The 27,307-nt window shown below is 44.1% G+C and overlaps 1 protein-coding gene across 3 annotated transcripts in view; it reads left to right on the top strand.

Moving 5' to 3' along the window:
- The first annotated feature begins 11,422 nt into the window (after positions 1-11,422).
- The window catches only part of FYN (FYN proto-oncogene, Src family tyrosine kinase), a 204,970-nt gene continuing 189,085 nt past the window's right edge, over positions 11,423-27,307 (top strand). For 2 of the 3 annotated variants that reach the window (XM_068551228.1, XM_068551229.1), the window contains exon 1: positions 11,425-11,880. The gene's annotated coding sequence lies outside the window, so the exon portion shown is untranslated. Of the gene's footprint in view, positions 11,881-27,307 lie in introns of all 3 variants that reach the window. The other variant, XM_068551230.1, reaches the window with a different exon arrangement.

Raw genomic sequence — 27,307 nt, forward strand, 5'->3', positions numbered from 1 at the left:
TTTATGATTCTCAGTAGAAATGTGCAGTTTTACATATATACACTACCAAATGTAAAACAGATAGCTAGTGGGAAACAGCCGCATAGCACAGGGAGATCAGCTCGGTGCTTTGTGACCACCTAGAGGGGTGGGATGGGGAGGGTGGGAGGGAGACGCAAGAGGGAGGGGATATGGGGATATATGTATACGTATAGCTGATTCACTTTGTTACAGAGCAGAAACTAACACACCGCTGTAAAGCAATTATACTCCATCATAAAGATGTGAAAAAAAGAAAAAAAAAAAGAAATGTGCAGCTTTTATATATAGGTCCCTCTCCTTTTTAGGTTAACATGTGGTAGACACTGCCAGTGCCATTCCCACCAAATACCTTTGGCATTCCCATCTACTTTCCAGGGGCTGCTTCCTGGGCATCCCTGTTCCTCTATGAGGGGGGCCCTTTTCTGGCCATAGGAGCCCGCTAGGACTATTGGCAGGGCCAGCTGGAAATCTGGAGTTTATTTCCCTAGAAATAGCCTTTCACTAATGATGATGGAGAATTGGTGAGTAACCACTCCTCTGTCTTCTGTTGTAATAACTCCGTCGTGTGCTCACATTGTCTCCCCAAGGGGCCCGGCAGGATGATTCTCTCTTTGCCCCCAGGCAAATCTGGCTTGATTTTCCTAGATGTACCCTTTACTGACATCCTTCCCATCCTTGTTTCCCATCCTCATTCCCAGCTTGGGTTCCTGGGATCACTCTTCAATAAACAACTCTAACATTCATCCTTGTCTCAAGGTCAGCTTCAAAGGGAACCCAAACCAAGACATAATCCCTAATCGTTTTTGGTTGCTATTGTAAAGGAAACATAAAAATTATAATTTCTAATTAGCAATATAAGAAACATTGATTTTTTTGTCTATGGTAAAGATAGATCATTTACATATATAATGCCATATTCAAACACAAGTTTTTGCCATGAAAAAATTAGTACTGTTAAATTGCTTTACATATATACTCTAATGTGCTGCAAATTACTGTATATATTACACAGCTATACAGAAACAGTGTATAGAGTTGTATACACAACCGCCACGTGTACGGTATTTTAGGGGCAATTTGGAGAATTTTCAAGGGTGATTTTGGCTATGCACAGCTTTGACCTCACTCACCGTTTTTAGAACCTAACCTCATGATCTTAGACAACTGACTTTGTTACTGAATTCATTTATTAGTTTTAATAGTTTTTCAATTGATTCTCTTGATCTTTCCAGGTAGACAATCACATCAACAGGAAATAATAAGGATTTTGTCTCCTTTTCATTACTTATACATATGGCTTCTTCATCTTGTTTTATTGCATTTGCCACAATTTTCAGAACAGTGTTAGGTATGAGTGGTGAAAGGAATATCCTTGTCTAATTTCATAGTTGAGTGGAAATAGAATGTTTCTCTTTCTATGGAGAGAGTGTTTGAGAAAGAGTGTTTGGTGAATGTATACCTCTTATTCAAAGGCAATTAAATAAAATAAATGATAAATTAAATTGAATTAAAATAAATGATAAATTAAATGCAGGATGGAATAAATTTCAGTTTTACCCCAGTATGAGATATTTGCTAATTCTCCATAAACCATTCCCAGTAAACTTGATTCTCTTGGTTTACAATGAGTATAATTTCTATAACACCATTAATAATTTAAGTCTATTTGAGATCTTCTCTGGCTGCTTTATTTTCATGGGACTTTTGATTCCATGGATCATATGAAGAAGCATTGCTCCTTTTGACCGGGTTGGAACCTCCCAAGTTCAGGGCAGTTGACCTTGATTTGCAAGCTAGAAAAATTAAACATCTAAAATCTAACAGGCATCTGGGTTTCCATACACACACTTGCCAAATTTACACACCCCACATAACTATTTCTGCTCTTATTATTGGTTCTGAGAGACCCAGGTGTTTTCACATAGACACAAAATACAAAAATTTAAGGTGATTTTAAAATTTGGAAGTAATATCAGCTATCCTCTAAATTTCATTTTGGGGGTTGCTTTACTAACTTGGCCAACATTTTGTTTTGGTAGTTTTATAGCGCAGCAGTCTTCATCAAGCCAGACACTAGGAGGGCAATGGTTTGGCCAGGGCACATGTCAGATGGCACCAATTTTGAGTTAGCATCCATATCTGTTGATAGTGTGTGAAGGGAAAAACTTCTTCCCTGAAGAATCCCTGGTGCAACTTTTATTCCTCAGAAAAGTTCAAGTTTTATTCTACACGAATATATGTTGAAAATTCCTCAGTCCACCTTATTCTTCTCCCACTTCCTATTTTCTCCAGATTAGTGAAGGCAGGTTCTGGGTCAGAGATGCTAAAGTGGAAGATGAGGGGGAAATAAACACTTTTTACCAGGTCCAAAAGAATTGAGTCTATTTTAAGCCACAATCAATTGAAGGACTTTATTTTTTTTTTTAACATCTTTATTGGAATATAGTTGCTTTACAATGGTTAACTAATGTTAAACAATGTGTTAGTTTCTGCTGTATCACAAAGTGAATCAGCTATACGTATACATATATCCCCGTATCCCCTATCTCTTGCATCTCCCTCCCACCCTCCCTATCCCACCCACCCCTCTAGGTGGACACAAAGCACCGAGCTGATCTCCCTTTGCTATGCGGCTGCTTCCCACTAGCTATCTATTTTACATTTGGTAGTGTATATATGTCCATGCCACACTCTCACCTCATCCCAGCTTACCCTTCCCCCTCCCCATGTCCTCAAGTCCATTCTCTACATCTGAGTCTTTATTCCTCTCCTGCCCCTAGGTTCTTCAGAACCTTTTTTTTTTTTTAGATTCCATATATATGTGTTAGCATATGGTATTTGTTTTTCTCTTTCTGACTTACTTCACTCTGTATGACAGACTCTAGGTCCATCCACCTCACTACAAATAACTCAATTTCGTTTCGTTTTATGGCTGAGTAATATTCCATTGTATATATGTGCCACATCTTCTTTAACCATTCATCTGTCGATGGACGCTTAGGTTGCTTCCATGTCCTGGCTATTGTAAATAGAGCTGCGATGAACATTGCGGTAAGTGACTCTTTTTGAATCATGGTTTTCTCAGGGTATATGCCCAGTAGTGGGATATTTGCAAGTACTTTAATTTATTCAGCTTAATCACCTATTGAGAGACACTTAAGATGTTTGCAATCTTTCATCATTATAAAAATGCTGAAATCGTTGTCCTTAAACATACACCATTTTGAACATGTGTGAACATGTCTGGCTTGAACATAAGAAGATATGTATTAGTCAGATATCTTAGTGAGTCCAAGAAGGAGTTGACTAACCAAGGTAGAGAGGAAGGGAAGAAGCCAACATGCTGAAGGAGCCTCAGCAGCAGGACTTTGTAGCTCATCTTCCCAGAATGCTGTCAGTTTTACCATCTACCAATGCGGCACACTGGCTAGATGCTCACCAAGCCATTTCCTCTTCCGCCTGGGAACACCACTAGACTACGTTTCCCAGCTCCTTTGCATAGAGGTGTAGCCATGTGACTATTTCTGGCCTATAGCATGTGAGCAGAAATAACACATGCTCCTTATAGGTCTGACTCCTAAAACCTGCCAAGCAATTCTCTCTCTTCCCTTGTTTCACATGGATATGAAGAGAATCCCATGAAATTCTGGTTAAACGGAGAAGGGGGGGTCCCCGAACCACTTGGTGAAAAGTTGCCCTACAAAAACCCAATTGGACTGTGACCTGATAGAGAGGTAAATTTTTGTTATGTAACGCCACAGAGGTTCAGGGATTGTTTGTTATAGACTAATACAAGTCTGCATATCTCTGATCCAGTTTTCAAGTTCTCAGTAAATAATACTTAGTTCGTTATGGGATAAGTGTCTACCCCTGATCATTTGGCTATGGCTAGGCTGGGGTGTTGCAGGGTCACTTCATGTTGACATAGTCTCCAGAAGCCCATCTCTGGGTTTTGGGAGCTATCCCCCAAAAGTGGGAGTCATTGTGAGCTGGGAAGCCACTACAAGAATATCTTCTACGTGAAGGATTATCATAAACAGGAAGAGGCTAAGGCTGCCAGAGCCTCTTATGCTGGCTCTCAGGGTAGGAGCAGGGGTAAAAACTCTATCAATCTTCCCTTTCCTCAGATGCTTCACATCCCTGTAAGACCCGTCATAAATCCCTCATGCTCAGAAACAACTCTCCGTGGGAAATGTGGAATAAGTGAAAGTTAAAAGATCGCTCACGTGAGACATTTTGTTCTAGAAGACATTGTGTACCTTGCTGGAGTGACCTAGCCTGTCATCCTCTTGCCAAAGAACAGCATTTTGACTGGAAAGGAAGAAATTCCTGTTAAATGCATAGTGACACTCAATCATGGAAACTTGAGGCTCATGGAGATATGGATGAACAATTGCAGGGGACATTTGTCATTTTTAAAATTGTGGCCCAGCATTCCACTTCCTCTCTTACTTTGGGAAGAGTCCTATTTATCTAAATTGATTGGAAGCAAGGTCCCACCATTTTCCACAGAAGCAAAAGAAAGCCAGACACCCCTCGCGCTCCTCTGCCTCCTGTGCCCATCCCCCACTGACAGCTACTGTATGGCCAGCCTATTGGATGTTGCCACCCAGGAACTCGAATCTTCAGCAACTGAGAAGAGAATGAAGAGACAGCTTAGAATCCCCTTCCCGGCAGAAGTCTCTGGCAGTGTGAGGGCCCCAACAGAGCTTCCTAACCTAAACCCGTCCTCAGATGTGCCCCTGGGTGGTGACTTCTGATTCCTGCTTCTTTTCTCAGCCTAGTTCTCGAACCTTCTAATTGATTCTATGAGCCACCCAATATCCTTCTAATAAATTCCTTTTCTGCTTAAATTAGGCATAGTTTCTAATGCTGCAACCAAGAACCTTGACTGATATAGTAATTTTCTCTTCCTTCTGTTCATTTTTTCCTTTGACAACCTGACAGATAGAATATTTGAATTCTTGAAAGTGGCAAGATAAATGTTATAAAATCCATGTTTCATGCAGATGTAGATCATTAGAGTAAATTAGAAAGTTGAGACATTATCTTCTTTTCTTTGGGACGACAACAGGCTATGACCAGAAAAAATACCTGAATCATCAAGGGCACACACTTGAAGCTCCACCAGTCAAACACGCACACACACACGCACACACACAGTACCTGTGGGCCTCACTATGCAGCTCTTGAGTGTCTTCTCAGGGATGGCAAGTCAGGCTCAGCTCACCCAAAGAAGATCAGGCCTAACCAACCTATGCCTGCATGGGGAAGTCTGAAGGCTTCTGATCCAATTATCTGCACCAGGGTGGGGCTTCCTTGTGGCTCAGTCACACAGGAGGAGCTTCAAACAACATCACTGCATAGAGTAGAGCCAGGAAATAGATAAGAGTAAGTAGTCAAGAAAGGGCCAGAGTGAGAGGTACAGCCAGTTAGGATGTAAAAGAAAGTGACTGGCCATCTTATGACAAGAGACCCTCCCTTGTTAGACTTCTGCAAGCGTTCCGGTAGGAGATCTGTTGGAAGATAACTATATGAAATTAGAAGTGTTTCCATCTAGACCCTCAAGGTTACGAAGTCCCATTACTATACACTTGGACCACACCAGAAGACAATCCAGGCCTCTTCTGGGGAGCCAGGCAAAGAATCAAAGACCATCTTCAATTACCACTACCCTTCCCACCCTCCCTGTGGTCTGGTTGGGATATGGCCTCTTTTCCTCTGTAGATCCAATCCTTTCCAACAGGCCCAGCTCACCCAGTAATGACCCTGACACACTGAGAGCACCCAGCAGAGGTCCGTGGACCTGGGCTCTAAAACCTTGTTCATAACAATGCCTGTTTATTCAGCCTAGTCTCCACCTTTTTAAGAGGGAAGGGGGCTGGAGAGACACATACCAAGAAGGCCCCACCAAGAGGAGCAACTGTCCAGTTTGGACAAAATTTTACAAGAAAGCTAGTGTGAAAGTAGTGCCAGAATCCCAGCTTCAGAAGTTGGGTGTGGCCTCTTCCAGAGGAAGGTTTAACACCACCTGCCCCTACCCCCTCCTGATATCAGGCTGGGTGTGGTACGGAGGGTCCTTCCCTTCCCACATGAGATTTTCCCAGGACCATCTCCTGCTGCCTCATGGCATGCTGTGGACCCAATATACCCTAAATCTATTGACTATGATCTGGACATCGTGGATTTTATTTTATTATTATTTTTTTAAATTTATTTATTTTTGGCCGCGTTGGGTCTTTGTTGCTGCGCGTGGGCTTTCTTTTTAGTTGTGGTGAGCGGGGGCTACTCTTCATTGCGGTGTGCAGGCTTCTTATTGCGGTGGCTTCTCTTGTTGCAGAGCACGGGCTCTAGGCATGCGGGCTTCAGTAGTTGTGGCACGTGGGCTCAGTAGTGTGGCTTGTGGGCTCTAGAGCACAGGCTCAGTAGTTGTGGTGCACGGGCTTAGTTGTGGTGCACCGCGGCATGTGGGATCTTCCCGGACCAGGGATCGAACCTGTGTCTCCTGCATTGACAGGCGGATTCTTAACCAGTGCACCATGGGAAGTCCTGTGGATTTTAAAATATGTAGTTCTTTCTATTAGAACTTGATGGCATGAGATGTCAGAAGCAAGAGTTTCACAGTAAACCAGGTGTCAGGGTACAGAGAGGTTAGCCCTGGGACCAGTTTCCCAGGGATCTCCTGCTTTCAAAGTTGTTTTTGGAGAATCATTTTTACAAGTCCCAAGAGGCTCACCAGAAGCTAGAACAGTAGTTGTGGGCAGATGGGAGCAGAAAGCCTCCAACCCTCCCAGCCCTGGCAGGAAGACTCCCCTAGATACCACCTCTGTGGCAAGAATTCTTCAAAAGGGAGGAAGAAGAGCAGAGAAGAGGAGGAAGAGAAAAGGGAAAATTATAGTAGCAAAGAAAGAAAAAATTTTTTTAAGTTTTATTTTTAGTTTCTTCTGTTGACAAATAATAAGTGCCCAATGCAAAAAGTTCAGAAAATTAGAAAAGATAAAAAACAAAGATAACCTATAATCTGATAACTTGGAGAAAATCACTGTTAACATTTTTACATATGTATTTGCATACTTTTCCTTCTATGAAAATTTACCTATGTAGATAAATTTTAAAATAATGGAAAATATATGTATAAGCATACATATATATATACACATACATGCATACTAATTTGTTGTTCAGTTTTTTCTCTTAACACTTTATTGCGAAAATCTTTCTACATAAATAAATGGCATCATCATCATTTTTATGGCTGTGTAGTGTTCTATTACATAACATAGTTTACACACCAAATCCCTTATTAACAGACTTTTCTCAATTTTTCACTATTATAAACAGTGTTCCAGTTACTTGCATCACAGGTATATCTTTGCAAACTTGTTCCATTCTTTCCCAGAAGTAGAATTGCTGGGTCAAAGGTATATATATATATATATTTTTTTCTTAACATCTTTATTGGAGTATAATTGCTTTACAACGGTGTGTTAGTTTCTGCTGAATCACAAAGTGAATCAGCTATACGTATACATATATCCCCATATCCCCTCCCTCTTGCATCTCTCTCCCACCCTCTCTATCCCACCCCTCTAGGTGGTCACAAAGCACCAAGCTAATCTCCCAATGCTATGCAGCTGCTTCCCACTAGCTATCTATTTTACATTTGGTAGTGTATATATGTCCATGCCACTCTCTCACTTCGTCCCAGCTTACCCTTCCCCCTCCCCGTGTCCTTAATTGAAGTATGTCAGAAAGAGAAAAACGAATACCGTATGCTAACACATATATATGGAATCTAAAAACAAAAACAAAAAATGGTTCTGAAGAACCTAGGGGCAAGACAGGAATAGACATGCAGATGTAGAGAATGGACTTAAGGTATATACTTTTTAAAGGGCTTTTCCTAAATGATACTAAGTTGTCCTCTGGAAATGATATACCAATTAACGCTCCCACTAGCAGTGTGGGTATCCATTTCCCTACATCCTTTTATGTCTTTGGCCAACTAGGTAGTTGAGAAAAGTATACCTTTGCATTGCTTTGGTTACAGGTAGTGTTAAATCCCTTTCATGTTTACTGGCCATCTGAGGGGGGGAGGGGAAATGCATTTCCTTTTCATGTGTTTTCAATTAAAGTGTTCATCTTTACTTTCTTGTTGAATTGTCAGCACTCTATATTAAGGATTCTTACCCTTGCTGTATGTGTCGCTGTTAACACTTAAGAGAAGATTAAAGCTGAAATGTAATTATAAAGCAAGAAAATATTTTAACTAGTAAAATTAAAAATGAGGAAAATGTTACTTGAAAAGCAAGAGAATAGGAAATTCAGCTGAGACAAAATAAAGCCCAGATAGAAATAGGAAAATTTAAGGTGAAAGAAATAGAAAAAGAAAACTAAGCAGTACCAGTCAAATCAAAGAGAATTTCTAGAACAATGCCTACATTCTAGTTTGTATATTATAAGCTGTCCATAAGAAGACAGAACTGGGGGCATAGAGGACAATATGACGTATCTCTGGAAGGCTAGGGACAGTGTCATGGATCTTTAATCAAGGTCTGTGTAGACACCAGCACAGTAGATCAAAATGGGGAATAGCATCCAAATCTTTCACAGTACTCTATATACTTGTTCAGACCATTAGCTAATCCTCCTAGGAGGCCAAATCCATTTAAATACACATTTAAGAAGGGCAACAGATAAAAAGGTAGGCAAGGAAAGAATTACAAAAACAGGATGAAGTCTTGATGGGAGCAGGTTAATCTGTCATTTTAATTGCATTGTCTCTTCTTTTTGTCCACTAGTTAGATCAAAAAGCTTTTAGAGTTACAGATGCTAAAAAGTGACTCCTCTTGAAGAAACCATAAACAATGAGATGCCTCACACCACCTACTCCAGACTTTATGTAAGATAAATTGAATCTCACGTGGAATTGCACGTGGTTTTTCTCAGAGTACATGACACTTCGTCTTTAAAAAGGAGGAAGGTACGCTTCCATGTCCACTTAGTCTTCAAACAAGTAGAATGCGTGAGATCAGTTTTACTACGTCCCCATTTTACATACGAGAACACTAAGGACCAGAAAAGATAAGTGATTTGCCCCATCAAGGTGCTCTCAACAGTGTGCACTGTGGAGCTGGAATCAGAAACAACCTAGACCAGTGCTGTCCAGTAGAAATATAATGTGAGCCACATATGCTGTTTTAAATTCTCTAGTAGATACCTAAAAAAGTTAAAAGAAATAGGTGAAATTAACTTTAATAATACATTTTATCTAGCACAATACATTCAGACTATTAACATCTTAACATGTAGTTAATATAAAACTCAATTAGATGTTTTACATTTCTTTTTTTAATGCTATATCTTTGAAATCCAGTAGGTCTTTTACCTTTACAGCACATTTAAATTTGCACTAGCCACGTTTCAAGTACTCAAGTACATTTCAAGCACTTAATAGCCATGTGTGGCTAGTGGTTACCACACTGGACAGCCTGGTTCTAGACCAGTGGTTCTCAAGGTCTGGTACCCAGACCAGGAGCATCAGCATCACCTGGGAACTGTTAGAAGTGCACATTCTTGGGCTCCATTCCAAATCTACTGAATCAGACCCTCTGGGGGTGGAGGCCACCAATCTGTGTTTTAACAAGTCCCTTCTGGTGATTCTGATACAAGCTAAAGTTTGAGAATCATTGCTCTAGACGATTGCCTCTTCATCCCAATCCAAATAAACCTAGGACACCCATGGCAGGCTAGTACTGATGAAGAGGAGGAGCCCCTTCTCTTGAGAGAAACAATTCTTGGCTAGATAAAGTTGGTATTCTCTTACATGGAAATCTTCTAGTCCTAGTTGTGGTTCCATTTCTTGGGACTATGGAATGAATCATCAACACGTAATTTAAACAAGATTTCATTTAACATTTTATTTAAGGAAGAAAAAAACGCCAGTAACCACCCTAGACAATCACCTTGAGTTTAGTTATTAATTTCTCTTGTCCTCAGTTTCCTCACCCATAAAACGGGGATTAATAAATGTTAGCAACTTTAAAAAGTACTGTGTACATAGCACAGGGAACTCTACTCAATACTCTGTAACAACCTATATGGGAATAAAATCTAAAAAAAAGTGGATATATGTATATGTATAACTGGTGCACTTTGCTGTACAACAGAAACTAACACAACATTGTAATACAACTATACTCCAAAAAAATTAACTAACAAAAAACTAATATTACACAGATTTCTCAAGGAGAACGTTTCTATATAAATATCTCTTAGCTAAAAAAAAAAAAAAAAAAGTACTGTGTACCAAAAAGAAAAAAGGCAACAGAAGTGACTGCTATTTTAAAACTACAGTTAAAAAATCAGTGGGCAGGAAAGGTAATATAGATTTTGAGCATAGAAGCAGAAGCCAATTCACTTATATTTCTCAGAACATTAGATTTTGCTGAGGGGACAGGGTAGGGTTCTTGCCAAAATCATCAAGGAGAATGAATTCGAGTATGCCTTAAAGTGGAACTTTCAGTAAACAGGAATTACCTATAAAGAAAATCAGGAAGCTGAAGTTTTTTTTTTTTTTTAATGAAGTTACATCCTGCCATAGAAAAGCTGAATAGGAAATAAAGACTGATGCGCTCTCAACTGTATACTAAACCAGCTATTATTTCATCAAGGAAAATCTGAGCAAAAGCTCAGATTTAGAGAAGGGAAAACAACATGGGAAGGCTGAATGTCATGAGAAACCAAAGACAACCAACGGCTACAATTAAACATGATTTTGGAAAAAACTATGCAAATAAACCTCTACTCTGTGATTGCAGATTTCTTCGTCGCCGCCTGCCCTCTCCACCCCCTACCCCCATTTCTGTAATACTTCGTGCAGACTTCTGCTTGGAGATATATATATATGTAATATACTCCGCACTCTTCGGTTTGACCAGAGAAAACAATTTCATCACCCTAACACTTTTCCAGTTTATTCTCCCACCTTCAAATGAAAAGACACTAGAAAGGCAAGACAGCCCTTTCTCGAGGCAGGTTCCCATGGTTTTGAGGGAATGGCAGATGCCTTTCTGCAGTGGCGACTGCAATCTTCCGCAAAGCAGAAACTGCAGCTCACACTCTCTTCTTTCCTCACCCTAACCCACTATCCCAAGTCCACATAAACCTTAAACACACACACACACACAACTCCTGCAATCTCGCATTCCCCTCTCACACCTTAAACGGCAAGCAAGCCAGGGTGCCCGATGTTACAGAAGCGCTCTACCCACTCGGTGGCCCCACCCATCGCCGCCCCGCCCCCGCCCCCAAACGCCCGAGGGGCCCGTTGATAGGGCAGCGAAGCCTGCCACTCTCGCGGTGCGGCCCGCCCCCTCCTCGCTCCCCGCTGGGGCTGGAGGGGCTGGAGCATCAACGCGAGTAGCTGCGAGCAGCCGCGGCAGCGGCTGCGCGTAGTTGCAGTTGCGCCATCTGTCAGGAGCGGAGCCGGCGGGGAGGGGGCTGCCGCGGGAGAGGAGGAGGGGTCGCCGCGAGCCGAAGGCCGTCGAGACCCGACCGCCGACCGGCCGCGGGAGCTGAGGAGAGGCTGCTCTCGGAGCCGCGCGTCCACCGCCGTCCGGGCGCGCGGCGCTTCAAGCCGAGCACCGAGGGCTCCCCGGGCTCACACAAAGCCGCCGCCCGCGCCTGGGAGGGATCCGGCCGCCGGGCCGGGGACACCCGGCGCCGCCCCCTGGGCACTCTCAGAAGGCCCACGGGCTCCCGGGCCCGCCGAGGAACCACCGGAGCCGCTTCGGCCGCGCCGGAGGAGGGCGGGGAGAGGACCATGTGAATGGGCTCCGGAGCCTGAGCGCAGCGCAGGTAAGCGGCCGGGGATGCGCCCCGGGGCTGCGGGGATGCTGCGGAGACGCCGGCCGCCGGCGCCCCCGCGCAGCGCCGCCCCCGCCGCGGGGCCCAGCGCTGCAGTCTCTGGGCCACCGCCGTCTCCCGGGCGCCCCGCTGGGCTGCCGGGGAGTTGGCCCCGCTCGGAGTCTTCCTGTGGCCGCGCCGGAGGACACCTCTGCCGGGTGCGGCCCCGAGGTAGCGCAGGGATGGGGGGCCCATTTCCTCGCGGGCGCCCGCTGTGAATAGGAATTGGCTTGGGGGCTAGGCTGGCCCAGACTCCGCCCCCGCCCTCTTTTCGGGGCCCCCCGCGGGGACCCGGGCTGTGTGTGTTGTTTTAATGTCAGGGATGATGTAATCACTTAATAATTGAAGCCCAGTGCTGCTTCCCTCCCCACCCCACTCCACCCCTGCCCCACTCCTCCACCTCTCTGCCTCCTCCTCTTGCGGCCGTCGCCTTCCCCATCGCATCCTCCTGCCTATTTCTGGCACGTCCCTTGCACTTCCCCCATCCTCCCTTCCACTCTTCCTGTGCCACCACCCACCCGTCCCCGGTCCCCCGTGCTGGAGCCGTAGCTCCTCTTCCTCTGACCCCCACACTCCTCCTGCTCCCTTAGGCTCCTTTCTCCTCCCTTCCCTGCTCGCTGGATTTCCTCTCGACTTCCTTAGATCGATGACTGTTTTTGTTTGGTTGCCTCCCCTCTCTTATCTGCGCCCACAGGCGGAGGGGACTGAGCCAGAAAGAGGCCACCGAGCTTGGGCCCAGGCAGAGATTTGCTGGGACTGAGTGAGAAGAGGGATAATAAAATCACCCTTCTTGCCCCTCCTCCCCCCAATAAATCACACAGACTCGCCGGCTGTGTGTGTGTGTGTGTGTGTGTGTGTGTGACACAAAGAGCCCTTTCAGTGCACAGAGAGGAGACGCACAAAGTACCCAAGGATGGGCGCGATGCTTCTTGTTTCTCTTCCCTGGGGCTTCCCTTTTTCTCAGATAAAGCAGTTGATCTTCTCCCTGAGAGTCTTTCCTGCCACATTTACCAAAAAATAAAAGGCCCCAGATGCAGGGTGGCAGGTGCTGGCATTTTGCTGTATTCATGGACCGGTAGTGTTGACTGGCAGCTGCAGTATTTCTTAGATTTAAGGGGGAAATGATTTCAGCTGTCTGAAGAGTTGCTTTACTTTCAAGGTAGCACCCTCCCCCACCCAGTTTTAACCCCCTTTCATTGTAGGGGGTAGGATAAATTGGTATGGGGGAAGAAGACTTTTGTTTCTGAAAGAGAGTCAAATTGATGTTTGCTAGGAGTGAGGCAGCCTAACTTGCTTCTTCTCTCAAGTCTAAGGAGTACTGAAGTCTTTTGAAATGAAGTCTTGTCCGCCTAGTAATTGTTGTTTTACCCTTATATTTAAACAAGCTCCTGGGGACATTGCTAACACAGCATTAAATTGGTATTTGGAAGACCACTGGAGACTGTGTCTCTTCCCTGCTTCAGGGTAGCCTTCAGACGCCCACATCCTTCCTCTCACCACCAAGTTGACTGTAATACTTTCCACCCTTTGTGCTCTTTCTCCCGAGTCCCTGCCCCATGGGTACTGTGCTTTCAGATGAAGGGACTCACAGATTTTTGGAGGAAGTGGTTTTGTTAACTATCTCAGGTTTTGGAGGCACTTAGCTATGATCGAAGGATGTAGAGAATCTTTTGACTGATCTCTTAAACCATCTGCTTGATGTTCCTCTTGAAGAGGAAATATAAATGTAAATCTGGGGACTTAATGTTCCATTTTGTAAGCCAGTGACTATTACATCCTTAATCAATAATGTCAAAACTTAGGTTGAACCCCTTGATTCCTAAGAGCATGGCTCTTTGACTATTATAAGTAATAGAACTGTCTCATGTTCTTCAAGAATTTTATTAGAAAAGAGTTGTTATGGTTCATTAAACATTTACTTCTGCGCTTTCTAAGGGCATCCATCTTGGAACTTTTTATATTAAAAAAAAAAAAGCAAAAGGCTTAATGAGCGTACTGTAAAAAACAACAACAACAACAATGGTTTGTTTGTTTAATGCCAGACCCAGGAAAGAAAGTCAGTGCACAATAAACTCGCGCTCTGTTGACCGAGTTCAAGAGAACGATGAGGTTGAATGTGAACAAACGCATACTCTGCTTTCTGCAGTTTTATTCTATGCTTTCTCCTGGGTCTGGAATCTCCAACCCCACCTGATTTGCTTGGGTCCTGTTAAACCTAGAGCCCAGCTCAGAAGTCTTCTACTCTGGGATGCTTTCTCCATCTTTTCACCTTCAAACAAATCACCATGCGTCCAATTTTGTTTTCATATCTCAGCAGCTGGCACATGTCTATTTCCAGCATTAGTTTGAGCAGCACATTGGAAGAAGGAACCTGGTCTTATTTATCTTGTTTCAACAAATGTGAGCTAGGTCTTTGGTATGTGCTAAGCACCTGGATTAATTAAGCTAATGTTAGCAGCTGTAACAAATAGGTCTGCAAAAATATAATGCCTCAAAAGCAATAGACGTTTATTATTCCTCATGTAATAATTCAAAATGGGTATTTCTGATCAGTGGGTGTCTTTCTTCCATGCAGTGATTCTGGACCCCAAGTTCTCCCATCCCATAGCGCTCCATTGTAACCTGCTTTCAGCTGGCAGAAGGACAAAAGAGGGAATAGAGGGGATGTACTGACTTTTTAAATGCCTAGGCCTGGAAATGACACCCATCACTTCTACTTACATACTTTACTTGAGGGCCAGTTATATGGCCACATTTAACTGCAGGGGAGCCTGGGAAATATAGTTAAGCCATGTGACCAGAAAAAAGTTCAAGAAGAAATGTATTTTGGGCCAGCAGCTTTGCCATATACTGCCGCTCAACAAGGCACAGTCGTTGCCCTCAAGGAGTTTGTAGGCTGATGAGAATTAAATGGAAACCTAGAGCCTATACCCATCATTGTCTTGTACTTTTCATTTTATGGGTTCAGACCTTCTCATTTTAAACATGTTTCCCAAAACCTTACTTTTTGTCGGTTCTAGTGGCCAGTTCCCACCCAGTAATTTCCTGTAATACAGTGACCTGATGGCTCCTGTGCTGACTTTGATGTGGCTCTCCAGTAGCACCTTTGTTGGCCAAGATTTTTATCTGCTGATTTTATAGACTCCCCAAGTGGCTAAGCGGGTCTTTAGAAATCACAGTCATACCTTCTCTAATTGGAAGAGGAAATTAAACAGACTCCAGAGGAGAAATTTCTTGCCCCAGGCCATGTTCATGGGAAGGGAGCGTCATCTGCCCAGGTCTTCAGTCCCACCTGGGTCCCCTCCATCCCGCAGATACCCTGAGTTGGTGACTGTGAGCCCTGCATCTTCCATGGAGTTAAGTGAGCTCCCAGACCTCCAGGAGCGGGGTGAACTGCTAGTGTTCTGGATAATCCCTGCTCTCCACAGGCCTCCCCAGGAGCAATTCTGTCTGTACTAGTCATCATACTTAGTTATGCACATATTTTTGCTATAAACAGTTTATTATATTCATCTGTTCTGCAAACATTGGCCAGTATGTTATTGTGTGCAAGGCACTGGGAGATAGGATTATGAAAATGAATACTTCTGCTGTGTTCTCTCTGTTCAGCTTAGTCTGCTAGAGGAGATAAAAATAATACATAATAACTGCTTTTATTGAGCATTTACTATGTGTCAAGCTCTAATCTTTTAAGCTCTAATCTTAGCAATAATGATATGAACACCTGAAACTAATATAAATTGTAAATCAACTATACTTCAATTAAAAAAACGATATGAAGTAGTTTCACTTATAATCCCCATTTTACAGGTGGGCATTTGAAGCAAGGGAGGTTAAATAACTAACTCAAGATCATACATAGCTAGTAAGTGGTAGAGTCAGGATTCAGGCCCAGTTAGTTTGGTTTCAAAGCCCTTGCTCTTAGCTACGAGGCAATATGCAAAATACTACGTATGGATATACTGATGATATTGATTAAAATGTGTTACATGCCATAAAGAGGGGTGGCGTAAATGCTTTGGCAATTGATACTTTTGGTTGTTGGGAAATATAACTTTATGTTTAAATACAAAATAAAATGTCCATTTCTACTGCCATGCTTTCCATTTTAGACCCTCATTTATTGCTCACCTAGGAAATAAAAAAATAAATTAAAAAATGGGAAAGCAAAGCATGTTGATACTGGAAATACTTTTACTCTGTGTGATTCTTTATTTTCAGCTGGGTCCTTGTGTGTCCCACAGATAGGTCTGTAAGAATTTGTGAATCGTCCTACATATTTACTCATCCAGCAACATTCATTCATTGTATCTACCACTTGCCAGACATTGAACTAGATGCTTCAGAGACAAAGAGTTATAATCCTGGCCCAAGGAACTGCACGAGGAAGTCTCTGAGCACTGTGATAACTGCCGTGATTCTAGGGGTCCGCAAGAGAGCATGAACTCCACAGAGAGGTGGGAAAATGGGGTGGCGAGGCAGAGAAGGCCAGAGGAGGAATTGGCCAGTTGAGTGTTGTGGGAAGGCCATTGCCCCAGAAGGAGCAGCCCAGAAAGCAGGTTCACAGACTTTTTAGGAAACTGCAAGTCGTTCAGGGTGGGTGAGGGTGGTAGAGAGATGGACAGAGGGAGAAGATGGGGCTGGTGGAAAAGTACTTTGTCAGGAATGCCATTTAAGAGTTGTAAGCAGAGGTGCCACTTTGGTCTGATTTGTTTTATAAAGATCCATCTGGCCACAGTGTGGGCTGTTGGCCAGAGGTGGTCAAGACAGATGCAGGGAAGGTAGTTATGGAAACTCAGATGAGCCATAGATGAGGTGCTGCACGGAAGTGGGGATGGAGCCAAAGAGACAGAATAAGAGAGGGTGAGATAGCATATTGTGTGAGGGGAGAGGCAGAGGGGGGTCCTTGGGAAGTAGGTGGAGAAAGACATGCAGACAAGCAATGCAGTAAAAGCAGCAGGGAGTGGGTGTTTAAATGATGACTTTATCATGGACACTTTGGACTTTCCGGTCAAAGTATCTTGTAGGCAGTTGAATAGTAAGGGACTTAGAGATCATGTAGTCCAGCACGTCCATTTTACTTATGAGGAAAAATGAGGCCCCGAGTGGCTAAGTGCCAAGGTGGCAGTCACCACTTAAAGCCAGGTTTCAACCCTTTCAGCCCAGGTGAGGGCTGTGGTCAGGAGCATGGACTCGGGGTATGGTCCTGGTCTGACCCCTTCCAGCTGTGTGAGCTGGACCCAGTTACCTAAGCTCTCTGTGCCTCCCTTTCTTCACCTTTATAATGGAGTTAATAGTTCCTACCTCAAAGGTTTGCTGTGAGGAGTCCATAATTAATACATGTAAAGTGCTCAGAATAGTACCCCACACATAGAAAAGCTGTGTGTTTGCTGCTGTTGTTCATGTGTGTATATATGTAGATACATACATACGCACGTAACGTGTACATCTGACACATATATCCCTTAGGGAAGGGAGGATAAAAACGTATTCTGTGCAGAAAAGGACATTTTGAATATTTTAGAAAGAGATGTGGGTGATTGTCAGTTCTGAATGAAGAATTATTGGAAAACATAGGAAATTAGTTGAAATAGTATGATGGAAAATAGCATTTTTAGCGAGTCTTCTTAAGAAATGCAGAACCTTTTTCATTCTTCAGTAGAAAACATAAAAGTACTTTGAAGTTAGCCCTATAAAAGGATATCTTTGTTTTAGTCAGTTAACCAGAATTTTAACCTATTTTCAATGTGCATCCCTTGAGTTTGACTTCAGAATGTCATCATGACTTTCTGAAGGTAGAATAAACCGCAGAATAGGAAAAAGCCCCATGAGTTATGAGTTTCATGCACTTGGTTCCTATGAAAAAAAGGTGATTTGGGTTATTTAGAGGAAAGTAATTTTTTTCAGTGTTTCTAGTTGAGCAAATCTAATTTTTGGCTACTAAAGCACCTGAGAAGCCTGAACAGTATTATCCAAATGGACGTGGGTGACATGTAGTTCAGACAACTTCGGAGTAAGTAGCGCTCTGGACTTGATTAGAACACAGTAATCCTGGAAGGATATAAATTGAACTGGATTTATGGTCTAATAAACATGTGGGAAGAAAAGATAATGCTTACTGACTCATGAAACTTTAACAACGTTTGTAAGGCCCTGAGTTGGAGAGCTCTCATTTGGATGAGAGCATTTTCCCACTCATCTCAGCCTGCTTCCAGAATGACCTGCATGGTGCCTTGCTCAGGGTGTGAAGCAGACTGGAGTCCTGTTGCTGGGTCTTCTTTGGATGCAAAGATCATCACCTGTTCTGCCTCTGTCCACCCGTGACCTCAGGCAGCACCCGTTGGTTTGAGCAAATGAGTACTGAGCACCCATTAACTGTGTTTGGGGGAGAAAAAGTAAGGTGTGGGAAAGTCTTAGCCCATTGCTGATTTGAATTCAGAAGACCTTTCCTGAGGACTACTTATTTTCTGACCTGTATTGCCCTCTGTGATAGTGTAAAAAAGCACGTAACACCCCACAGCCACTCACCTCTCCCTAAATATACCAGAAAAATAATCATACCTACCTTTGTTATTGAATCCCAGAGGCCTTAAGTGCTTTACATACAGTAATTTACTTGGTTACAACAACTCGATGAGGCAGGTCAGATGGGAAGATTGAGGCTCAGAAAGGTAAAGTAACTTGCCCATTGTCACACAGCTAATTACTAGTGAAGCCAGGTGTGTCTGGTTCCTAAATTTGCACCTGCTTTTGCTCCAAAGCTGTGGCTCTTCGTTCCCTGCGTACTCTCAAGCCTCCTTGCCTTTGCCTTGCAGTTACTTCTGTGTTAGGTTTTGGGGGATACAAAGGCACCTTTGCCCCCAGGGAAGCCCCACTCCTTCTGTGGCTCCACTCAAGACTTACCTTCTGGGAAGCCCCACTTTGGTCCTGTCTCTGGGCTCCCATGGCACTTGGTTACCTTCTCATCATCACCCTCGTCGCAGCCTGACTTATAAAGCAGAGTGGAGTCAGCTGGGTCGGACAGTGGGAAGATACTGCTCTTTTTCCCTGACTTGGGAGCTCTTTCAAGTAAGGGACTATGTCTTATTCGTGGTTGATTTGTCAGCTCAACACCCAGCAGTATTCCATGAGGTACTGTCGTTATTATTCCCATTTGATAGATGGGAAAACTGAGGCCTAGAGGTGAAGTGATTTGGTCAGGGTCACACAACTAGTAAGCAGAGCTGGGGTCTGAACCCAGACAGTCAGTCTGGCTCCAGAATCAATGCTCTTAACACTAAATTTGTTCCAACTCTCAAACAAGGTTATAAACCACAGGCCAGAGGCAGTGCCCTCCACCTCCTAGCCCAGTACCTCACAGTCCACACACAGGAAAGATCACCCTCTTGTTTCTACCATCCACTCTGGCAGAAAGACAAACAGGATACGTCTAACCAGGCCTTATCTCATGATACGGAAAGAGCTTTGGGGCCGTGGTTGCATGACTGTCCTCTGAGGGTCTTAGAGAATGCATAGTCCCAGGCCCAGTTCTGACTCAGGAGGTATGGGGTGGGCAGGGTTGAACACTGACATCTTTCCTGTGAATGAGAATGGCCCTGAGGATGGAGCCATCAGGGAGGCAGCTTCTGAAAGACAAGGAATGAAGAAGCACAGTGACTCAGCCACAGTGGTGGGAACTGGCTGTTGAAGTGGTAGAAAATCATCAATCAGCCGCAGCCAGAGGGAACTGAGCCCAGGAGAGGCTGGGGATCAGAAATCCGTCACAGAAAGACCTCTTACCTTGTATTTTTAAGATTTCTAAGTACCTGCTCCTTTTGAATGTGCTGGTGGGATTTCATCTGATGAATTCAAACACTTTCATTTTCTTCAGAGCTTCCATCTTGGAGGTACCCAAAAATAGTAGGCTTTTCAAGGAGTTGTATAAGGATTCCATCTGCTTTATACTGAAAAGTAGGGCTTTAATGGAAAATTAAAAATGAGTCAGATTGCCTTTACCACAACAAAGCCCAGGGCACTTTTCCCAATCCTTTCTTCTTTTAATCCCCAGAAGAAGTTACTGAATCTGTATTTCTGTGAAATTCTGCCCAATTGAAATTCTACTGAATAGGCAAATAAACACCAACGAGTTCCTTCATTTCCACACATTGTAGTATCTGTTTGGAAGCAGTAACAATTTCAAATGTTGTCACTTGTAAAATTTGATTTTTATTTCAATTTAAACTTTATTCCAGAAATTGTGTGATATGCTTCCGGTAGCTAGGCATATGCACACAAGGATATTTGAAAATCGCTGATTTCTGTTAAAGGTTTCTCTTGTTTGCTCTCAGAGTTTGGAGGGGTTCACCTTTTTATTGTCTGACCTCCTAGAAATACAAATAGCCTCTCATCATTTTCAGATACAGGAGCTGAGTTGTTAATGAACTCTCACACTCTGTCATTCTGTACCTTTTATCACCATCTCCTGCTTGAAAATGCCAGTTCTGTAGCTGTACTTCGTGTGTGCCTTTGCCTGATCGATATTCTCATGATATGTTGTGTCCTTCAGGCCCTCCTGTGGTTTGCAAGTAATGATTCCAGTTGCTTCACTCTTAGGCTTTCTAGCTTGAGTTGAGGAGGTGTTGATCCATGTCAAAACTCATGTGCTGGCTGATGTAAATACTGGTTCTTTTGCCTTGTCCCCTAACAACCCAGTGAACGGGAGAAAGGCCAAATCCTTTAGCCTGGCATTCAGCACCTTCCCCCATCTCCACTTTCTGAGGCATTCCTGGCTCACCTCATTCACCATCACGCTAACACTTGATTCTCCGGATGTCAACATAGTATCTCATTAGTATGGAATACGTGTTCTGGCCTTTGCTCTCCTTTCCTGGACTCCCCAGCCCTTCCTTTCCCCGGGAACTCTATCCATTTCTCAAGGCCCAGCTGGAATCCCAGCCCTGGGCAGCTTCCCCTCATCTCCTCATTCTCTTGCATTGAACATGTGTGCCTCTCAGTTGCCTCCTAAGAAATGATGCCTTGTGTTGTTAGTTAAATCCTGATATGAGGAATCCAAGGAGCAGAGAATTTTTGTGAGTTGCCCAAGGTCATACGTGCAGTTCCTCATTTAGTTTAGACTAGAATCCAGGTCTCCTGGAAATCTGTGTATGTGGGTCCTGCCTTCTCAACAGACCATTGGCCTCATATGTGCAAAAATGTTGGGGTTTTTTGTCCCCCTATAGCTTGTAGCACACTGTCATTCATGGTGTAGATACTCAGCAGGTATTTGTTTAGATAGGCCCTGGGGGCAGAGTGCTGGAATATGTAGCTGGTTTCCTCGCCATCTGTGAGGCTAGGCTGGCATCTCCTTGGACATTGAGCTTCTGTAGTTTCTGACGGCACTAGATTCACTCTCTGGACCCATGTGATGTAGGTTCGGGGACTGTCCTATACTGTCTTCAGAACCACCATTGTCTTCTGAGAATGGTATGTGTTTAAAGATCTTTTGTCCATAATCTTGAACTTTTTGTTAAAAATTTAAGGTGGTCAGGGCAACAGTTACTTCTTTGCCCTCAGTCATCAGGTTTTCATCAATAAGATTTTCACCAAAAACCACAGGAAGTTACCGATAGTGCACAATGATGTCCAAGACCAGGGAGAAATGCAGAATGTTTCAAAATCTGGAAGAAACTGGAAAAATACAACAGTGAGTGATAGAAGAGGGAAAAGTGGCAGAATGGACCACTGGTATTGTGCCTGAAGGTCTGCGGAGCCTGGGGAAACGGAAGGAGGCAGGCTCACCTACTGTGCACCTACCCATGGCTGGACCTCTCACAGTAGCATTTAGCTGAGTCCCTCAGCCACATGAAACCCAGCTGTGGCTGTGAGGGTGCCTTCCTTTCCATGCATTCATTTTGTTCATTTGGCATATCTGGAGAATCTCCTTAGCCGAGACTTAAGGTCCTACAGAGTAATGATTTAACACTAGAACCCAACCACAGCCTCTGTATATCCTTCCACAGAGTGATTGACAATAAACCTTATAAAATGTTTTCCATGGTTGCAGGGAGGGACTACTTGAGTCATTTCTGTAACAAAAGACACAACAGCACACAGGCAATGTTTGTCAGCCCCTCATTAAGAGTCTTCTCAGCTCCCTGTGGAAAGCTCTCTGTGATTCCTCATGAATGGCTTCGCCTGCCTAGTCCTCACCTGGATGCCACGTTTAATGTATCCGAGGGATGGAGAGCATTAAAAACACCTTCTGTAGATGTTGGCCAACTGCTAACAGCAGAGAGGGGGAAGGGGTGGACCTTATGCTTCACTGTTGTTTGAAAAGCCATTATGGTCTTTGGAAAGCGGTAGTGAACTTTTTTCTTTCCTTCCCCACGCGCTGTCTATGATTTCAGTGCTTTCCCCGCCCGCCTCCCCACTGCCACGAGCACCACCTTCAATGTGGGAGATCACACGCCACTAACAAGATGCACTCTCCCCTTGGCCAACGTATAATATCACCACTTCGTGTATTTATCCAGCTTGTTCGTGTTCAGTCACTTTGGTACGTCAGTGTCAATACTGTCCATTTTCAGTAGCAAGCTTCTAGAAGGCTGAAAGTACACCTCATTTAATTTGCTTTGTGCCATGAAACACTACACTGAACTGTGGATTTATTAAATGCTTGTAGATCTTGATTCTAAGCTTCCAAGTTGGGAGGTCTTAAAAGTGTTCTCAGTACTTCTGGAATGAGATGCATCTTGAGTAAATTTTCCTCTTGTCGATAACACATCAGGTCCTCTGCATTGGTAGATCCTCAGAGTCATGGGATAGAATCCAGAGTTTGGTTGCACATAATGTTTTAAGTTCCACCTTATGTTTCACCTCCTTGGTTGAAAATGCAATGATCCCAGCTTCTAATTCTGTCAGCAGGTTAGGGCCAAAGCACAGATAATATGCCATACCACACCCTTCTGTTCATATAAGTGCGGTTGACCGTATAATTCCCTGTGTCTTATGGTTATTATTTCAACAGATTCTTTTTTTTTTTTAATTTATTTATTTATTATTTTTGGCTGTGTTGGGTCTTCGTTTCTGTGCGAGGGCTTTCTCTAGTTGTGGCAAGCGGGGGCCACTCTTCGTCGCGGTGCGCGGGCCTCTCACTGTCGCGGCCCCTCTTGTTGCGGAGCACAAGCTCCGATGTGCAGGCTCAGTTGTTGTGGCTCACGGGCCTAGTTGCTCCGCGGCATTTGGGATCTTCCCAGACCAGGGCTCGAACCCGTGTCCCCTGCATTGACAGGCAGATTCTCAACCACTGGGCCACCAGGGAAGCCCTTCAACAGATTCTTGACTTCAGACTGCTGAGACTTGGAGGCAGTTCTCTAAAGGGCCAAGGATTGCTCACTGAAGGCCGGTGAGGTATGGCTGGGAAGAACCTATAAGGACTACCGTGTCATGAGCAGAACCACATGCCTCTGTGGGTGCCAGTAGCTCCTGGGAAGTTCTGGTTAGTTTATACCTAAGTGTATAACAAGGAGGATTGGCGCTTGGAAAACTGCAGCTCCAAACATTCTCTGATTGTACCTCAGCCCAACTATGCCATACGGAGAAGAGTCCAGTGTGGCAAAGTGTTGAGAGTTCCCAGTCTAGGGGGCCCAAGGGGAGCCCCAGTGCCGTCCCTGATCTCACATCCCTGGCTTGTGACAGAGGTTGTGTCTCCAGGGGATGAAATATCCCAGCCTCCACTGCCACAGCAATGCGCCCACGCGTTTGAGGTACAGCACTGTCACTGTGGGAGGAGTCTTGCTTGTGCTCCCCACCAGGACACTCAGCTGGGCTCTTGGTGCCTCCTGGATGAGCTAGAACATGCAGAAATGATCCACTAAAGAGGGTGATGTTGGTGAGGCTGGGGAGAGAGGGGTAATGGATGGAAGGGGATCAACAAAGAGTTGGTGGGGGACACGACCTGATACCTGATCGTGTCAGGTATAGAAGGAGCCCTTGTATTAGTTTCCTGTGGGTGCTGTAACAAATGACCATGTACTGGGTGGCTTCAAACAACAGAAAATTTCCTCTCACAGTTCTGGAGGCCAGAAGTCTTGAAATTCAGGTGTCAGCTCAGGAAGACTCTGTTCCCTGCCTCTTTCCGAGCTTCTGGTGGCTGCCAGCAACCCTTGTCGTTCCTTGGCTTGTAAACCCATCAGTACAATTTCTGCCTTCATCTTCACACAACATTATCCTCTGTGTGTCTTTACATGGCCTTCTCTTATAAGGACACTTGTCACTGGATTTAGGTCGCACCATAATCCAAGATGATCTCATCTCAAAATCCTTAATTACATCTGCAAAGACCCTTTTTCCATATAAGGTCACATTCCCAGGCTCCAGATGGACATACTTTGGGGGCTACCATTCAACCCACTGTAGCCCTCAAAGGGATAAAAATTAGCAGCAACTCGGGGGGAGAAAGAACAGATGAGGAAGGTATTTGTAAGTTTGAATGACTACTAAAGGGTAGGCACAGTACTTTACATGTGTGATTTTAAACTGTCGCTTCAAGATGGGTGAAGATGACAGTGAAATTTTTATGTGAAAAGCAGTTCAAAGACGTGGAGTGTCCTGAAAGTTTTCAGTAAAATTGGAGGCTGAGCCATCATCCGAGGTTGGAAGATTTGGGGATGGGAGGGAGACTTGGAGAATATAGAAAAAGCCCAAACAGCCAGGAAAATATAGGATAATGTGTTAATAGATGGATAAAAAGTATTACAGAGAAATAGTGAGGCTCCTTTGGAATTTGTAAGTATTTTTAATGGGTCCCTTTAGCCCAGTTTTGTGACTTTGCTTGGTAGTACTTGTCACTTTGGAATGGAATATCTCACCTTTGTGACTTTGCTTGGTAGTACTTGTCACTTTGGAATGGAATATCTCACCTTTGTGACTTTTCTTGGTAGTACTTGTCACTTTGGAATGGAATATCTGACCTTGTGGTGAGAGTTGGTTTGAATAGTCAAATGAAGAAGACGTTCTAAGAGATTAAAAAAAGCATCAGTTGAATTAGCTGAAAGTAGGGTTCAGGCTGGATAGGGGAGTGAGCTGGAATTGGGATGACGGATAAGGCAAGGAAGGGCCTGAGCTTTTAGGGATGTGATGGGTGAACACAGTGGATATGGAGGAGGAGAGGCAAAGGCGAGAAGGCCCTGGAAAGAAGAAACCCAGGAGGTGGAGGGTTCTAAATGATGCTGAACAAGGTGGCTTCCTGTTGAATGGATCCACTCAACAGTAGAATAGAGATCAAGGACAATAATTCTTATATAAAGAATTCAAGAAAATGGAAGCCATAGTTCCCTTTTTGCCCTTGGTTCAAATTATGTATAAATGGTGTCGTCTAGAAAAATGACATGTCAGTATGTTGCACTTTTTAAAAATCCTGGATGAGTGTTCTGGGACCTCTGAGACCTTGCATTATGACCAGCTGGTTCAGTGGGGATAATATTTTGAACTAGTATTCAATTTACTTTCCCTTCCTTCTAATTCTTGTTGCTCTGGGAGTCTCCCCCATTGAGGCTGAGGATTCCATTACTTCAGGGGAAGGACAGAGTATGGCCTAAGACAAAGAAGACATTGTTCAGCTTTTGACTTCCAAAACAGGACCTTGAGGCATGTTTCAGAGACCAGAGTTAGCCCAGGCCTTCATTTAAGAGAGGCAGGCTTTGTTAGAAGCAAAGTGATTTGCGGATTCCGAGGAGCCAGATCTCAGAAGACGTGGCGTATATTGTACAGTCAGCCATGCAGGATGGGGAGGCTGCAGGAAGGAGGAAATGCCTTCCTGGGTTGGAGGATGGAGTTTGTAGAGATTTGGAGGAGGCTAGAGATAAGAAATGAATGGGTCACTGAGATGCCCCACTCCAGGTGGGCGGAGGAGAATCTGCCCAGAGAGAGCACTTGTACTCTGCCCCGCCCCCATCTGGATATCTGGAAGGAAGCCACATTGGAGTGGACCCTGCATTGGGGCATATCTAGGCAGAAACAGCCCTGAGATGATATGCCTTCCCCTCATTTCCCAAAGCTTACATGTGATGGAGGAGAAATCCCAACAATCCTGCAGGCCCCCTAGGACAAATGTGGAGGTGCTGCGGGAGCTGGGCGGGAGAGTCTCCGGGTCAGGATGAAGAGGGCACAGAATGAACTGGGCCAGGCTGAAGACTGGCTGCAGATTTCCACCAATCACATCAGCAGAACCAGGCTAGCACCCAAAACAAAGGGATGAGACATCCCAGGGAGGCCAGTGAGGGCTTAGAGGACAGTGCCTGGGCCAGGTCCTCGCCCCATCATGTGGTGGTCTGTAATCTTCCCCCTGGGGGAAGGAGGGAGAGGAAAAGGAACACAGCCCTTTTGAAAAGGAACACAGCCCTGAGAGGCAGTCTGAGATGAGCTCAATTTGACTAATTGCCCTGAAGCAACGAAAATTTTAAATCTGAAGAGCAAGTTATCTTGAAGTAGCAAGATTGTTTTTTCTACCATCAGCAGAAATGCAGTGGTCATGATCAAGTTGAATTCAACTATGGAGAAATGTATGCAGCTGAGTAGGAAGTGTACGTTTCAAACCTTCTACGTTGCATTTGAGCTGTATTTTAACAGGATGATGATGGTGACGATGGTGACGGTGATGGTGGCAAATTTGCTTACCTGTATTCCTATAATATGCTTTTTCCTTTGGGTAAATTGTGGCTTAGCCTACCTGTACTAGGTTCATTTTGGGCAAGAAGTGGGAAGATCTGTCCTCTCAAGGAGCAGAGTCGTCCACCAGATATTCCACAGTGTAGTGGGGAGCTTGGGCTTCCCATTGTTTAGTTGGCGGCACTTCCTCCCAGTGTCCTGGAAGGAAGGACCTCGGTTGCCATGGAGTCTCAGGTCAATGGAAAGTATTAGAATTTCAGGCCTTTCTCTAATGAACTTAACTGGGATGCTGGAGACTAGAAGGTAATTCTTACAGGGTGTGATCCTTCAGTTCCATATTTTAAAGGTATCAGGGTGAATACTAGAAATTACCGTCTCTGACTGACTATAAGGGGAGAAGCACTTCATTTTTATTCAATCCTCATGTACTGAATAAAGCATGAGTTTATGAAGGGATTCATTTCCAAGTATAATTCATAAGTAGTTACCAGAACACTGAAATGAGAGAGGGGGAAAAAAACCAGTTAGCTCTTTTTGAATACATTTTATCTCCGACATTCATACGAGGATGATGTTGCATTTAAGAGGCTGTTTTAAAACCTGCTGTTTCTTGAAATGCCTAGTAATTTTGGAAGGGAAATCTTTCGTCTTGCTTTAAAAAGCATACGTTTGGTGGGGCGGAGTCAGGTGGAAAGTTGCCTGTTGAGATACTGCTTTTTGTATTTTCCTACTA

This window comes from Eschrichtius robustus, chromosome 9 (genome assembly GCF_028021215.1).
Source record: "Eschrichtius robustus isolate mEscRob2 chromosome 9, mEscRob2.pri, whole genome shotgun sequence".
NCBI classification, from domain to species: domain Eukaryota; kingdom Metazoa; phylum Chordata; class Mammalia; order Artiodactyla; family Eschrichtiidae; genus Eschrichtius; species Eschrichtius robustus.